The 17026-nt window shown below is 46.0% G+C and overlaps 1 long non-coding RNA gene and 1 other non-coding gene across 2 annotated transcripts; both read right to left on the bottom strand.

The window, feature by feature from the left end:
- Positions 1–304: 304 nt before the first annotated feature.
- On the bottom strand, positions 305–16643 carry LOC107976144 (uncharacterized). Its single transcript, XR_001719816.3, has 4 exons — positions 16550–16643; positions 13750–13797; positions 10795–10877; positions 305–382 (listed from the first exon to the last, which is right to left on the bottom strand). It is a non-coding gene; the product is annotated as an uncharacterized LOC107976144 (long non-coding RNA).
- LOC112209845 (U6 spliceosomal RNA) lies at positions 9729–9835 on the bottom strand. Its single transcript, XR_002944847.1, has one exon. It is a non-coding gene; the product is annotated as a U6 spliceosomal RNA (small nuclear RNA).
- Positions 16644–17026: the final 383 nt, after the last annotated feature.

The following is a 17026-nucleotide window of genomic DNA, read 5'->3' on the forward strand; positions in this document are numbered from 1 at the left end:
GGCCTATAGTCCCAGCTACTTGGGAGGCTGAGATGACAGGATCTCTTGAACCCAGGGGGTTGAGGCTGCAGTGAGCTATGATTGCCCCACTGCACTCCAGCCTGGGTGACAGAGTGAGACCATGTCTCTTAAAAAACAAACCAATCCTAGCATGATCAGACCCTGTCTGCCACCCTCTATTCCTTTCCTCTTGCTCGTTGCACATCAGGCATCTGGGCTTCTTTTCTGCTCCTGTAAATGCCAAGTGGTTTCCCTCTTCAGGACCTTTGCACATGCTCTCCCCTGCCCGAAATGGACTTCCCATACCTCCTGCCATAGCTGGATTTTTCTCATGTTTCAGACCTCAGCTCGCACATCATCTCTCGAGAAATCCTCCCTCATCCTGTGAAGAGAGAATCATCGTCCTTTTCATTGCCTTGTCCTGCCTGGTTCTCTCAAAGCAGATACCACACTAAAAAATCAGCTTGTTATTTATTGAACTGCTTGTCTGCATATCCTCCTCCCAAACTCATGGCAAATCAGAACAGAGGCTCCCTATGGCAGGAGTCCCATCTTGTTCATTCTCAGAACCTAATATAGTACTTGGCACATAGTAGGCACACAACAAATGTCATTAGAATGAGTAAGTATCAAGGGGTCAGGCGCGGTGGCTCATGCCTGTAATCCCAGCACTTTGGGAGGCCAAGGCAGGTGAATCACCTCAGGTCAGAAGTTCGAGACCAGCCTGGCCAACATGGTGAAACCTTGTCTCTGCTAAAAATACAAAAGTTAGCTGGGCATGGTGGTGCACACCTGTAATCCCAGCTACTTGGGAGGCTGAGGCAGGAGAACCACTTGAATTTGGGAGGCAGAGGTTGCAGTGGGCCAAGATTGTGCCACTACACCCCAGCCTGGGTGACAGAGTGAGATTCCATCTCAAAAAAAAAAAAAAAAAGAATGAATGCATAAGTATCAAGGAAGGGAGATTTTGTGATTTGCCACCTTTACATGGAAAGCCTACTTAACATTGACATTTTCTATTTGATGGTATTTTTATAATAGGAAATTGAAACTGAGCTAATTAAAAAAGAATAAGGCTGGGCATGGTGATTTATGCCTGTAATTCCAGCACTTTGGGAGGCTGAAGAGGGAGGATCACTTGAGGGTAGCAGTTTCAGACCAGCATCGCAACATACAGAGACCCCTGTCTCTGTAAAAACAACTTTTTTTTTTTTGAGACAGAATTTCGCTCTTGTTGCCCAGGCTGGAGTGCAGTGGCACGATCTCGGTTCACCAACCTCTGCCTCCTGGGTTCAAGCAATTCTCCTGCCTCAGCCTCCCAAATAGCTGGTACTACAGGCATGCACCACCACACCTGGCGAATTTTGTATTTTTAGTAGAGATGGGGTTTCTCCATGTTGGTCAGGCTGGTCTGGAACTCCCGACCTCGTCTGATCCACCTGTCTTGGCCTCCCAAAGTGCTGGGATTACAGGCGTAAGCCACCTCGCCCGGCCAAAAATAACTTTTAAAAAATAAACCAGGTGTACCAGGTGCAGTGGCTCATGTCTGTATTCCCAGCACTTTGGGAGGCTGAGGGGGGCAGATCACCTGAGGTCAGGAGTTCGAGACCAGCCTGGCCAGCATGGTGAAACCTCATCTCCACTAAAAATACAAAAATTAGCTGGGCATGGTGGCAGGCACCTGTAATCCCAGCTACTCAGGAGGCTGAGGCACAAGAATCACTTGAACCCGGGAGGCAGAGTTTGCAGTGAGCCGATATCAGGCCATTGCACTCCAGCCTAGACAACAAGAGTGAAACTCCTTCTTGAAAAAAAAATTAACCAGATGTGGTGGCACATGCCTATAGTCCCAGCTCCTCCAGAGGCTGAGGTGGGAGGATCACTTGAGCCCAGGAGATAGAGGCTGCAGTGAGCCATGATTGCCCAACTGCACTCAGCCTGAGCAACAGAGCTAGACCTTATCTCTAAAATCAAAAAACAAAAACAAAAAAAAAGGCCAGGCGCGGTGGCTCACACCTGTAATCCCAGCACTTTGGAAGGCTGAAGCAGGTGGATTACCTGAGGTCAGGAGTTCAAGACCAGCCTGGCCAACATGGTGAAACCCTGTCTCTACTAAAAAATACAAAAATTAGCCGGGCATGGTGGCAGGCACCTGTAATCCCAGCTACTCAGGAGGCTGAGGCACAAGAATTGCTTGAACCCGGGAGGCAGAGGTTGCAGTGAGCAGAGATCACACCACTGCACTCCAGCCTGGGCGACAGAGCAAGACTCCATGTCAAAGAAAAAACAAAACAAAAACACTAAAAAGAACATTTCAGCTGCTTGTCAAGAGACTGGACATGGAGGGGCAAGAGTTGGAGCAGGACATCTGGTGAGGAGCTGTCATTTCAACATCTTTTGATCACTCCAGGCCACGTTTTGAGTGGGGCCTCGGCTAGAATGTGGCCCAGCCTCAGATGCCTTAATTCTGACACTCAGTGCCAGTAGAGGCCCTGTGAGGTCACACTGTGGAGGCTTCTTGGGAAAGTGTTGGCTCTAAAATCAACATCCTGGTTCATTCCTTTGATGCTGGAGACAATGACCTGTGTCTCCTCATATGTCTGCTCAAGACTGTTACAAACAGGGTGGAGTGTCTCTTAGTCTAGGAGCTTGGGCTGCTCTGGAGTTTGCACAAATACAAATAATCATCACAGGTCTCAGGCCACGTGTCTTGGTTATGACACAAAACAGCCCTTCAGCAGTGGATGTCTACATAGTGGAAGTTCCCAAACACCTCTTTTTTTAAAAAAAATATAGAGACAGGGTCTCACTATGTTGTCCAGGCTGGTCTTGAATTCCTGGCCTCAAGAGATCCTCCTGCCTCAGCCTTCCAAAATGCTGGGATTACAGGTGTGAGCCACTGAGTCTGGCCCTTTTTTGTTGTTGTTGTTTTTAGACAGGGTCTTGCTCTGTCACGCAGGCTGGAGTGCAGTGGCATGATTACAGCTCGCTGCAGCTTCAAATTCCTGGGCTCAAGTGATCCTCCTGCCTCAGCCTCCTGAGAACCTGGGACCACAAGCATACAGCCACACCAGCTAAGTAAAAAAAAAAAAAAAAAAAAAAAAAAAAAAAAAAAATTTCTGGAGACAAGGTCTCACTATATTGACCAGGCTGGTCTTGAACTCCTGATCTAAAGCCATCCTCCTGCCTCCACCTCCCACCTTGAACACCTCTTTTCTCCAGTTTGAAAATGAAATCCACACTTTGAGAAGGAGGAACAAATGGGGAAGACAGGAAGCCAAGAAGCCAACCAGGCTTGCTTGGATAAACACTAAATCCCTTACATTGGTTTTACTTCAATGATACAGCTAATTAAGGGTTGTTGATTTTTTTAAATTCCTATTTGGCAAGTGAACAGTTTCTTCCTCAGTAAATTTGAACATCAAGTATCTGTTCTGTGATTGAATGAAGCAAATATTTTACACATGGGGAACCATTGTTAAATGATTGTATTATAGAAAGGGATGAACGGGACAGGGGCAAGGCAGGGTCGGATGTCAGTGCCTGTGTCCCTGTGCTCCCCACCCACCTCCTCTGTCCCTGCTCCCCATGGTGTTTGTCAAGGGGCACAGTGCACTGAAGGAGGGGTTACCAGGTGGCACATCCAGAAGACATCATTCTCGGCTACATGGAATCCACTTACTTTGATCTAATTTCTTTACTCATAAAATTCATTTAACATTCACATCAGCAGCTTCTGAATATCTAAGCCAATTGTTAAACATAGTGATGTTACTGGATTCTTAAAACAAGCTGGAGGCCGGCCGGGCACAGTGGCTCACACCTGCAATCCTAACACTTTGGGAGGCTGAGGGTGGATCACCTGAGGTCAGCAGTCAGAGACCAGCCTGGCCAACATGGTGAAACCCCGTCTTTACTAAAAAAAATACAAAAAAATTAGGAGGGCATGGTGGCAGGCCTGTAATCCCAGATACTCTGGAGGCTGAGGCAGGAAAATCGCCGGAACCCTGGGGTCAGAGGTTGCAGTTATCCGAGATCGCACCACTGTACTCCAGCCTAGGTGATAGAGTGAGACTCCGTCTCAGAAAAAAGCAAAACAAGTTAGAGAAGGGTTTTTTTTTTTTTAGCTTCATTTTGAAATTGTGAAGACAGGCAGTGAGAGTGAGTGAGTTGTCCAAATTCAGGCTGCAAGCTGGAGAGCATGCGATTCCTGGCCTTTTGCAGCCAGGTTGTATGGGCCAGCTGTGTGGTGGTGTGCACTCCCCTCTCCGTCTGGTATATGGCAGTATATATGGTATATACGGTATATGGCACTACCATATACCACGTCTGGCCTTGTCACCTGGAGACCTGGGAGTCTTCTTTTGTTTTCCCTGACTTTTGTCACCAGATCTGCTTACTTACAAGTCCTGTTGGTTGTGCCCCTCCCAGCCTTTCCCGTCTTCCTCCTTCTTATCTTGGTCATTATTTCAACCCAGCTGGAATCATATCTGGCCCAGATTACTGCATTAGTTCCTAGTTGGAGTCCTTTAAACTCTCTTTTTTAAACAAAGATGGCTGAACAGGTGGCTCCTGCCTGTAATCCAAGCACTTTGGGAAGCTGAGGCAGGAGGATCACTTGAGGCCAAGAGTTCAAGACAAGCCTGGGCATCAGAGTGAGACCCCCATCTCTACAAAAAAAAAATTAAAATTAGCTGGGTAAAGGAAATAATGTATACAGTGGTCCATTTCCAAGACAAAGTGCCTTAAATCAGATTAGGTCAGCAAACTACAGAAGAAACAGGGTATACACGGCTCAGCATGGTGACTCACGCCTGCAATCCCAGCACTTTGGGAGGCCAAGGCAGGTGGATCATGAGGTCAGGAGATCAAGACCATCCTGGCTAACACGGTGAAACCCCGTATCTACTAAAAATACAAAAAAAAATAGCTTGGCGTGGTGGTGGGCGCATGTAATCCAAGCTACTCAGTCGGCTGAGGGAGGAGAATGGCAAGAACCTGGGAGGCAGAGGTTGCAGTGAGTCGAGATTGCGCCACTGCACTCCCACCTGGGCGACAGAGCAAGACTCCATCTTAAAAAAACAAACAAACAAAAAAGACACCTAAAGCCCCTACCCAACAACCAATAAGTGACATCCAGGAAGATTGTGACCCCATAGTACTCAGCCTATGTATGAGGAAGCGGGAGGGACCTGCACACAAGAGGATAAATTGCTTGTTGAAACTGTTATGAGTGTGCCTGCCTATCAGACACCCAATCCTGCAAGACCATCGTTAAAAGTCTTACTTTCGCTGTTCTCTGGGTATCTGAGTCCATTCTTTGTGTTTGGACAGGTGAGTTTGTTTCTGACACTGGGCATGGTGGTGCAACCTCCACCTCCCAGGTTCAAGTGATTCTCCCTTCTTCAGCCTCCCGAGTAGCTGGGACTACAGGCACCCGCCACCATGCCCAGCTAATTTTTGTATTTTTAGTAAAGGGGTTTCACCGTGTTGGCCATGCTGGTCTCGAGCTCCTGATCTCAGGTGATCTGCCTGCCTCAGGCTCCCAAAGTGCTGGGATTACAGGTGTGAGCCACCGCCCCTGGTCCAGTTGTGAAGTCTACAGAGTATCAATCAGTCGATGTTATTCCCTGGTTTTGAATGTATTTTTTTACTTCAAGAGTAAGTTGCTGGGCACGGTTGGTCATGCCTCTAATCCCAGCATTTTGGGAGGCTGAGGCAGGTGGATCACTTGAGGTCAGGAGTTTGAGACCAGCCTGGCCAACATGGTAAAATGCTATCTCTACTAAAAATACAAAAATTAACCAGGCATGGTGGTGGGTGCCTGTAATCCCACCTACTCGGGAGAGTTTGAGGCAGGAGAATCACTTGAACCCAGGAGGCGGAAGTTGCAGTGAGCTGAGATCATGCCACTGCGCTCCAGCCTGGGGGATAGAGTGACACTCTGTCTCCAGAAAAAAAAAAAAGGGAAGTTGTATCTAGAGGAATTAAATGAAATTTGATGCTAAGAGATAAAGGGAGAAAATTGAGAGTGTAAAAAAGCAACATTTAAAGAGTTTAGCTGGTGTTTTTATCAGAAATAGTGTTTCTTGGACTCTTCTCCATTAAAAAAGTGGCCAGGTATAGTGACTCATTCCTGTAATCCTAACAATTTGAGAAGCCAAGGCAGGAGAAATGCTTGAGACCAGGAGATCAAGACCCAGCCTGGGCAACATAGCAAAACTCCATTGCTCCAAAAAGGATGTTTTTCAGATTAGCCGAGTGCAGTGGCACACACCTGTAGTCCCAACTACTTGGGAGGTTGAGGTGTGAGGATCACTTGAGCCCAGGAGGCAGAGGTTACAGTGAGCCAAGATCTCACCACTGCACTCCAGCCTGGGTGATAGAGCAAGGCCCTGGCTCTAAAGGAAATTTTAAAGATTGCCCTTGGAATTAAGATTAATATGTATTCCCTGTGATTTCCAGGGTATTAAGAAAAAAAAAAAAAGGAGGCAGAAAGACAGAGAAGAAGAAAAAGGAAAATTTGAGCAAGAATGGAAGAAGGGCTGTTTGTGGTGGCTCATGCCTATAATTTCAGCACTTTGGGAGGCCTAGACGGGCGGATCACCTGAGGTCAGGAGTTCGAGACCAGCCTGACCAACATGGCGAAACCCCATCTCTACTAAAAATACAAAAATTAGCAGGGCATGGTGGCGGGCACCTGCAATCCTAGCTACTCGGGCGGCTGAGGCAGGAGAATCACTTGAACACAGGAGGCGGAGGTTGCAGTGAGCTGAGATCATGCCATTGCACTCCAGCCTGGGCGACAGAGCAAGACTGTCTCAAAAAAAAAAAAAAAAGTTTTCTGAGCCCGGGTGTAGTGTTTCATGCCTATAATCCCAGCACTTGGGGAGGCTGAGGCAGGCAGATCATTTGAGGTCAGGAGTTTGACACCAGCCTGGCCAACATGGTGAAATCCCATCTCTACTAAAAAATACAAAAATTAGTTGGGCATGGCAGTGGGTGCCTGTAATCCTAGCTACTTGGGAGGCTGAGGAAGGGAGAATCACTTGAACCTGGGAGGCGGAGGTTGCAGTGAGCCGAGATCGTGCCATTGCTTTCCAGCCTGTGTGACGAGTAAAACTCTGTCTCGAAAAAAAATAAAAATAAGTCAGTAAAATAAATAAATAAAAATACAAAAATTAGCTGGGTATGGTAGTGGGTGCCTGTAATCCCAGCTACTTGGAAGGCTGAGGCAGGAGAATCACTTGAACTCGGGAAATGGGAGGTTGCAGTGAGCCAAGATAGCTCCATTGCACTCCAGCCTGGGCAACAAGAGTGAAACTCCGTCTCAAAAAAAAAATTAAAAAAAAAATATATATATATAATATATACTTATATATAATATAATATATAATATATACTTATATATTATATAATATATATAATATATACTTATATATTATATATAATATATACTATATATATTATATATATATATATAGTGAGAGAGAGACAGAGAAAGTTTACCTCTACTTGATGAGCCAAGTCTCTTCAGTGTGTGAAAAGTAAATGCTTTTTTTTTTCAGCCACCCCAGACTTCTGGGAAAGGACCCTGGAGCTGTGCCCAAGCATCCCAGCCTTTGCCCTCAATTGCAAACAGAGTGGAGTGTCTCTTAGCTAAGAAGTTTGTGCTGCTCACGAGTTTGCACAAATACAAAGTTGAGAAATACTCCTTGCTGAAAGGGGTGTAAAAGGCAAAGGACAAACCGGTTGTCCTCTGAAGTGGAGACATTTCTATTCTATGTTGGGCTATGATCTTGGAGAATGCAGGCAAGGAACGAGTTTCGCTGGTTTTTCAGTGAGAGACCCCTTGTAGTAAGAGAGGCTCTTCTCTCTCTACCTGGTGAGTTATTTCATCTCTTTGGTACCCATTTCCTCATGTTTAAACTTAGGAGTGAAACCACACGTCCCCTAAGATCCTTTTCTCTTAGCTGTTCTGTGAGTTAATTAATGAGATTTGTTTTCCCATTAGCATACATCCAAAAAGGTAGTCAGGGTAGGTTTTTCATGTTTCCTGGAACCTTGTAATTGCCCCAAATGAAGTGGGAGTATTTGGAGGAGAAGCCCTTCCTTGCTTCCTTTATTTCATTTTTAGAGACAAAATCTCTCTGTCACCCAGGGTGGAGAGCAGTGGTGCAGTCCTGGCTCACTGCAACCTCCAATTCTTGGCCTCAAGTAATCCTCCCATCCCAGCCTCTGGAGTAGCTGGGACAACAGGCTAACACCACCATGCCCAGCTAATTTTTTTTTTTTTTTTTTTGAGACCGAGTCTCACTCTGTCGACCAGGCTGGAGTGCAGTGGCGTGATCTCGGCTCACTGCCTCACTACAAGCTCCGCCTCCCGGGTTCAGGCCATTCTCCTGTCTCAGCCTCCTGAGTAGCTGGGACTACAGGCACCCGCCACCATGCCCAGCTAATTTTTTGTATTTTTAGTAGAGACAGGGTTTCACCGTGTTAGCCAGGATGGTCTCGATCTCCTGACCTCGTGATCCACCCATCTCGGCCTCCCAAACTGCTGGGATTACAGGCGTAAGCCACCGCACCCGGCCGACCAGCTAATTTTTAAAATTATTTTGTAGAGACAGGGTCTCACTATGTTGCCCAGGCTGGCCTCAAACTCCTGGCCTCAAGTGATCCTTCTGCTGCAGCCTCCCAAAGTGCTGGGATTACAGGCATGAGACATTGTGCCTGGCCATTCATTGCTTTTTAATAACCTTAATTTTTTGAATATCTTTAGAACTACAGTGGTTTTGTCTTTTGAGGCTAGAGTTGATTTCCATAAATAGTCATTTTGAGCCAGGTCTTTTGAATAAAGTGAGTGGCCAGAGATGAAGCCACAACTTTGGCGAAAACAGTTTCCCAAGGATTATGCCATGAACTCTAAAATGCTGTGTGCTGGTCACTGGGCCACAGTTCACTCCTCTTGCCAAATTCAGAATTGCAAATGAAAACTTTATTTCATTTTATTTTATTTATTTAATTTTTTTAGACAGAGTCTCGCTCTGTCACACAGGCTGGAGTGCAGTGGTGTGATCTCAGCTCACTGCAACCTCCGCCTCCCGGGTTCAAGAGATTCTCCTGCCTCAGCCTCCCATGTAGCTGGGATTACAGGCATGTGCCGCCATGCCCAGCTAATTTTTGTACTTTATTTATTTATTTATTTATTTATTTATTTATTTATTTATTGAGATGGAGTCTTGCCCTGTCACCCTGGCTGGAGCGCAATGGTGCGATCTCAGCTCACTGCAACCTCCACCTCCTGGGTTCAAGTGATTCTCCCTGCCTCTGACTCCTGAGTAGCTGGGATTACAAGTGCCCACCACCACACCCGGCTAATTTTTGTATTTTTAGTAAAGACAAGGTTTCACCATGTTGGCCAGGCTGGTCTCGAACTCCTGATCTCAAGTGATCCGCCTGCCTTGGCCTCCCAAAGTGCTAGGATTAGAGGCATGAGCCACTGCACCCGGCCTAATTTTTGGACTTTTAGTACATACGGAGTTTCACCATGTTGGTCAGGCTGGTCTCCAACTCCTGACCTCAAATGATCTGCCTGCCTTGGCCTCCCAAAGTGCTAAGATTACAGGCATGAGCCATTGTGCCCAGCTGATTTTTTCTGATATCAAAGGAATCACCAAGGTCTTCCCTTTCTTTTGATTCATTTATTTTCTTGGTTCTGAAATATTTTTTAAAATATGGAATGCTTCATGAATTTGTTTGTCATCCTTTCACAGGGACCATGCTTATCTTCTCCATGTCATGCCACTTTTTGTATATGTGCTGCCGAAGTGAGCACTGATTCTGGATTGATTGATTGATTTGTTTGTTTGTCTGTTTTTGAGACAGTTTCACTGTGTCTTCCAGGCTGGAATACTGTGGTATTATCGTGGCTCACTGCAACCTCTGCTCCCCAGGGCTCAAGCAGTCCTCCTGCCTGGGCCTCCCAAAGTGTTGAGATTACAGGCATGAGCCACTGTGCCCAGCCTGGAATGTTTAACTGCTGACTTTGATGCCTGGTTTTGGTTGTACTAGACACTCCCACTACTTTTTTCTTTAAAAATTACTGGTTTCTTTAGCTCCTTAAAAAGATCTTTGGTGTTTTATATATCAAAATATGTGAGGCCAGGTGTGGTGGCTCATGCCTGTAATCCCAGCATTTGAGGAAGCCAAGGTGGGAGGATCTCTCGAGCCCCTGTGTTCAAAACCAGTCTGGGCAACATAGTGAGACCCCTGTCTCTATAAGAACTAAAAAATTAGCTGGGCACGATGGTGCGTGCATGTAGTCCCAGCTCTTGGAAGGCTGAGGCAGGAAGATCACTTGAGCCCAAGAGGGTGAGGCTTTAGTGAGCCATGATCATGTCACTGCAGTCCAGCTTGGGTGACAGAGTGAGACCCTGTCTCAAAAAAAAAAGAGTAATAATTGCAGAAACATTTTCTATGCTCCAGATTACTTTAAAAATTAGACCTAATCTTGGCCAGCCATGGTGGCTTACGCCTGTAATCCCAGCACTTTAGGAGACCAAGGCAGGTGGATCACTTCAGGTCAGAAGTTGGAGACCAGTCTGGCCAACATGATGAAAGCCTGTGGGTGAAAGTAAAGTTGGGTGCGGTGGCTCTCCCTGGATTCCTTGATGCTTTTAATACCCTGAGTCCTCTACCCCACTGTGAGCCACACTGACACTTGTGCACCAAGGTGCGTGGTGTGGCCCCAGTGCCCACAGGATCGCTTGTAAGAACTGCTCCTTCAGCCCCCACCTGTAGCCTTTCCTCCAGGGTGAAGTCTGGTTCCTGATGTTCACGCCATGCTCCTTCTCACCAGGGTGCACCGGCATCACTGCCTACAAAACATTTTATTGAAACCTGTTCCTCGTGGGGCCACCTCACCTGTCCAGGATGGCTTTCTCTGAAGCCAGTTCTCCCACCACAGTGGAGGTAAAGAAAATTATGAAAATTGGCCAGGCACGGTGGCTCACGCCTGTAATCCCAGCACTTTGGGAGGCCGAGTGGGGCAGATCACTCAAGGTCAGGAGTTTGAGACCAGCCTGGCCAACATGACAAAACCTGGTCTCTAATAAAAATACAAAAAATTAGTCAGGCATAGTGGTGTGCGCCTGCAATCCCAGCTTCTCAGTAGGCTGAGTCAGGAGAATTGCTTGAGCCTGGGAGGTAGAGGTTGCAGTGAGCTGAGATCATGTCACTGCACTCCAGCCTACGCGACAGAGCAAGAGACTCTGCCTCAAAAAAAAAAAGAAAAGAAAAGAAAAAGAAAATTATGAACACTCTCTCTTGAATAGATGGGCATCTCCTGAACAGGGAGGTGCTTGAGGGGAGGTCCTGGCAGGTGGCACAGGGAATCCTGGCAGAGCAGCAGCTGGGACTTCAGTGTATTCAGTGTCTGGACCACAATGGTTCCCTTTGTCACAAGTATCCATCTACATTCACTGACTTATATGGGGGAACCTGGGGAAAAACCAATGATATGGTTTGGCTGTGTCCCCACCCAAGTCGCTTCTTTAATTTTAGCTCCCATAATCCCCACATGTTGTGGCAGGGACCCAGTAGGAGGTAATTGAATCATGGGAGTGCGTTTTTCCCATGCTGTTCTCATTGATAGTGAATAAGTCTCAGGAGATCTGTTAGTTTTATAAAAGGGCAGTTCCCCTGCACATGCTTTCTTGTCTGCCACCATGGAAGATGTGCTTTTGGTCTTCCTTTGCCTTTGGTCACAATTGTGAGGCCTCCCCAACCATGCTGAACAGAGAGTCCATTAAACCTCTTTCCTTTATAAATTACCCAGTCTCAGGTATGTCTTTGTTAGCAGCGTGAGAACAGACGAATACAATCAACTTCAATAGCTTAAGTGGGTCTAGCCACCACTCCAGAAGAGATACAGGATTATAAACCATGGTGGCATCCACACAGTGCTAACTCAGCATATGTGCAGAGTATATGAACTGTGGGGCTATGGTGGGCTCCACCTAGATTTCTTTCTTTTTTTTTTTTTTTTTTGAGATAGAGTCTTGCTCTGTTGCCCAGGCTGGAGTGCAGTGGCATGATCTCAGCTCACACTGCAAGCTCCACCTCCCGGGTTCACGCCATTCTTCTGCCTCAGCCTCCCAAGTAGCTGGGACTGCAGGTGCCCGCCACCACGCCCATCTAATTTTTTGTATTTTTAGTAGAGACGGGGTTTCACCGTGTTAGCCAAGATGGTCTCGATCTTCTGACCTCGTGATCCACCCGCCTCGGCCTCCCAAAGTGCTGGGATTACAAGCATGAGCCATCGCGCCCAGCCCTCCACCTAGATTTCAAAACATGTATTGAACAGCTGGGCGCCCCAGGCAGAAGTTTGTCACAGAGGTGGAGCTCATGCCTGTAATCCCAGCACTTTGGGAGGCCGAGGAGGGCGGATCACGAGGTCAGGAGATCGAGACCATCCTGGCTAACATGGTGAAACCCCATCTCTACTAAAAAAAGTACAAAAAATTAGACGGGCATGGTGGCGGGCACCTGTAGTCCCAGCTACTCGGGAGGCTGAGGCAGGAGAATGGCCTGAACCCGGGAGGCGGAGCTTGCAGTGAGCTGAGATATAGCCACTGCACTCCAGCCTGGGCGACAGAGCGAGACTCCATCTCAAAAGAAAAAAAAAAAAAAACTTAGCTGGGTGTGATGGCGGGCCCCTGTAATCCCAGCTACTCAGGAGGCCAAGGCAGGAGAATTGCTTGAAATCAGGAGGTGGAGGTTGCAGTGAGCCGAAATTGTGCCATTGCACTCCAGCCTGGGCAACGAGCAAAACTCCGTCTCAAAAAAAAAAAAAAGTGGCCAGGCGTGGTGGCTCATGCCTGTAATCCCAGCACTTTGGGAGGCCGAGGCGGGTGGATCACGAGGTCAGGATATTGAAACCATCCTGGCTAACATGGTGAAACCCCGTCTCTACTAAAAATACAAAAAATTAGCTGGGTGTGGTGGTGGGAGCCTGTAGTCCCAGCTACTCTGGAGGCTGAGGCAGGAGAATGGCGTGAACCCGGGAGGCCGAGCTTGCAGTGAGCCGAGATCGTGCCACTGCACACCAGCCTGGGCGACAGAGCGAGACTCCATCTCAAAAACAAAAACAAAGAAAGAAAATATCTGCCTTATATCTGTCCTACCATTATATTTTGGAGGCACCTTTTTTTTTTTAATTTCACAGGCTCACAGCTGTTGCCTCAGAATGAATTGTGCCGTGGGTCTCACCCATATCTGATTTAGATGAGACTCTGAACTTTAAACTTTTGAGTTGGTCCTGAAACAAATTAAGACTTTTGGAGCTATTGGGATGGAATGAATGTATTTTGCAGGTGAGAAGAACATGACTTTGGGTGGTTGGGGCAGAATGCTATGGTTTGAATGTATCCTCCAAAGTTCATGTGTTGGAAACTTAATCCCCAATGCAACAATGTTGAGCGGTGCAACCTTTAAGAGATAATTAGGTCAGGAAGACTTTGCCTTCAGGAATGGATTAATGTCGTTATTGTGGGAGTGGGGTTCATTATGATGCGAGTGAGTTTCTTATGAAGGATGAGTTCTGCCCCCTGCCTGCTCTCTCTCACCATGTGATACTTTCTGCCATTGTCTGATATAGCAAGAAGGCCCTCACCAGATGTAGCCCCTCTACTCAGACTTCCCAACCTCCAGAACCCTGAGTCAAATAAATTTCTGTTCATTATAAATTACCTGTTATAGCAGCACAGAATGAAGACAAGTGCCTCTGAATTATTCACCCTGGAGAGAAGAAACTGGTTTTAAAAATGCAGATTTTTTAGTGTCTCCCAGAGCTCTGAATCTAAATCTCTGGATATCTAAACCTCTGGACATGTAATTTTTAACAATTTTCCTGGTGATTCTTAAGCACTTCAAATTTGAGAACTGCTGCTCTATACCCAATATCATTTTAACCTGGAAAATATGCACTTACCAACCGTTCAATGTTATTACCTGAGTTTGCCTGCTCATAAAGGTCACTAGAGGGCTTGATAAAAAACCAAACACCAAATGTTCTCACTCATAGTTGGGCATTGAACAATGAGAACACATGGACACAGGAAGGGGAGCATCACACACCGGGGCCTGTTGTGGGGTAGGGGGAGGGGGGAGGGATAGCATTAGGAGATATACCTAATGTTAAATGACGAGTTAATGGGTGCAGCACACCAACATGGCACATGTATACATATGTAACAAATCTGCACGTTGTGCACATGTACCCTAAAACTTAAACTGTAATAAAAAAATAGAACTAAGAAGTTACATAGTATAATATGCCATGAAAGTAAATGTATTTAATAAGAGAAGAAATGGAAAATATCAAATAAAGCAATATAATAATTTCAAAAAATATATATATATATATTTACATTCTTAGGTCGCTCTGCTGGTGGGAATCATGAATGAAACAAAGCCCAAGAATTTACATTTATTTACTTATTTGCTCTTTTTGAAATGGAGTCTCTGTCACCCAGGCTGAGGTGCAGTTGTGCGATCTCAGCTCACTGCAACCTCCACCTCCTGGGTTCAAATGATTCTCTGGCCTTAGCCTCCTGAGTGGCTGGGATTACAGATGCCCACCAACATGCCCAGCTAATTTTTGTATTTTTAGTAGAGACAGAGTTTCACAATGTTGGCCAGGCTGGTCTCAAACTCCTAACCTCAGGTGATCCACCCGCCTTGGCCTCCCAAATTTTTGGGATTTGAGGTGTGAGCCACCATGCCCAGCCAAGAATCTACATTTAAATGCAGTTGTTAAACGTTCTTCTAAGTAACTGTGTACACATTTATCTATTTTGTGGAATTACTGGAAGATAGATCAGTTAAATTTTGGATAGCTTTAGCCCAATATGATAATTTTAGTTTTTGAATAGCAGTTTATTTTAAGCCATTGCTTCCAGAAGAATTTAATCTGATCCAATGTTGCATTTTTCTTTCACCCATAGAGACAAGAATGAAGATAATATCTATAGCATTTATTGAACATTAACTATGTGCCTGTCACCATGTAACTGATTCTCCTCAAACCCTCAGAGGCATGGACCACTGTACTACTGCCATCCCCATTTTATGGAGAAGATACTGAGGCAAAGGGGAGTTAAGTACCTTGCTAGGCACAGGCAGTTATTAACGCGGTAGAGCTGGGATTCCAAACCATTCTTGTAAGCAACGCAACACTGCGTCTCTGGACTTAATCCAGACAAATTTCTCTGATGCTCAAAAGTTGCCTGCATTAAATGCGCTTTTGTGAAATTCCTTCCTTCCTTCTTTTTTTTTTTTTGTTTTTTTTTGAGATGGAGTCTCTCTCTGTCACCCAGGCGGGAGTGCAATGGCACAAACTCTGCTTACTGTAACCTCCACCTCCTGGTTCAAGCGATTCTCCTGCCTCAGCCTCCCGAGTAGCTGCAATTATGGGTGCCCACCACTACACCCGGCTAATTTTTGTATTTTTAGTAGAGACAGGGTTTCATCTTGTTGGCCAAGCTGGTCTCAAACTCATGACCTCAGGTGATCTGCCTGCTTTGGCCTCCCAAAGTGCTGGGATTACCGGCGTGAGCCACCACACCCGGCCAAAATATATTTCTTATATAAAAGAGAAAGTTTTCCTTGTGTTGTGTTCTACTCATGGTTAAAAGGTTCCTAAAATGGGCCTTGTTGTTTTCTCTTCTTCTTCTTCTCTAGAGCAGCTAGAAAGAAACACACTTGTTCTTAACCCAAAGAGGCCTCTTCTAAAAATGTTTTCTATATTGGTGAGACTAATTAAACTGGAAAAGTTCATCAACTAAATGATGAAACAAGGTAAAGCCTTTTGCTAATTATTTTTGAATAATTTATTCCTGGCTGGCCACGGTGGCTCACGCCTGTAATCCCAGCATTTTGGGAGGCTGAGGTGGGAGGATCACGAGGTCAAGAGATCGAGACCATCCTGGCCAACATGGTGAAATCCTGTTTCTACTAAAAGTACAAAAATTAGCTCGGTGTGGTGGCACATGCCTGTAATCCCAGCTACTCGGGGGGCTAAGAAGGGAGAATCACTTGAACCTGGGAGGTAGATGTTGCAGTGAGCTGAGATGGTGCCACTGCACTGTAGCCTGGTGATAGAATGGGACTCCGTCTCAAAAAAAAAATTATTCCTGGGCTCCCTATGACTTGTTGAGGAATTGCAAGATCCTGGGAAGTCTCTAATTAGGGAGTTTTAGAATAAACAGAAGTATAAACATTCATAGGAGTTAGATTTGAAGACAACTGCTTTTAACACATAGACCCACCAGGAAGTGAGCATCTTGGTGGGGGTTATTTATTATGTGTTTTACTTTGAGCAGAGAACATGCACGTTCATTAGCTCAAAAGTCTTCTAGTCCTCGCATAGTGAAGGAAATGTGTGCAAGATAAGGATGAATGTGGCATGCAGGGAGATCCAGGCACGGCTGGCATTTGGCTTTGCTGATGGCTGCAATGTGGACTGTGGACTGTGGGCAAATTAACTCACCACTTTTTGAATGGCCTTTAGAGAGGAAATCCTAAAAACATTCCAGGACCTGCAGCAGCCACACAGGAGATTGAGTATTCAAGGGAATAGAATGCTGGAGAACACAGAGACAGTTAGGTTAACTAAAGAAGATGAAAAATTAGGCTGGGCACAGTGCTTCATACTTGTAATCCCAACACTGTGGGAGGCTAAGGCAGGAGCATCACTTGAGCCCAAAAGGTTGAGGCTGGCCTGAGTGACATAGTGAGACCCCCATCTCTACAAAAAATAAAAAGAAATCAATTGGGTACAGTGGCATGCACATGCGGTCACAGCTACTCAGGAGGCTGAGGTGGGAGAATCGCTTGAGCCTGGGGAGGTGAGACCCTGTCGAGGAGGAAGAGGAGGACAAAGAGGAAGAAGGAGGGGGAGGGGGAAGAAGAGGAGGAAGAAAAAATAGAAGAAGAGCTGGGTGTGGTGGCTCATGCCTGTAATCCC

Source organism: Pan troglodytes, chromosome 6, assembly GCF_028858775.2.
Source record: "Pan troglodytes isolate AG18354 chromosome 6, NHGRI_mPanTro3-v2.0_pri, whole genome shotgun sequence".
In the NCBI taxonomy this organism is placed as follows: domain Eukaryota; kingdom Metazoa; phylum Chordata; class Mammalia; order Primates; family Hominidae; genus Pan; species Pan troglodytes.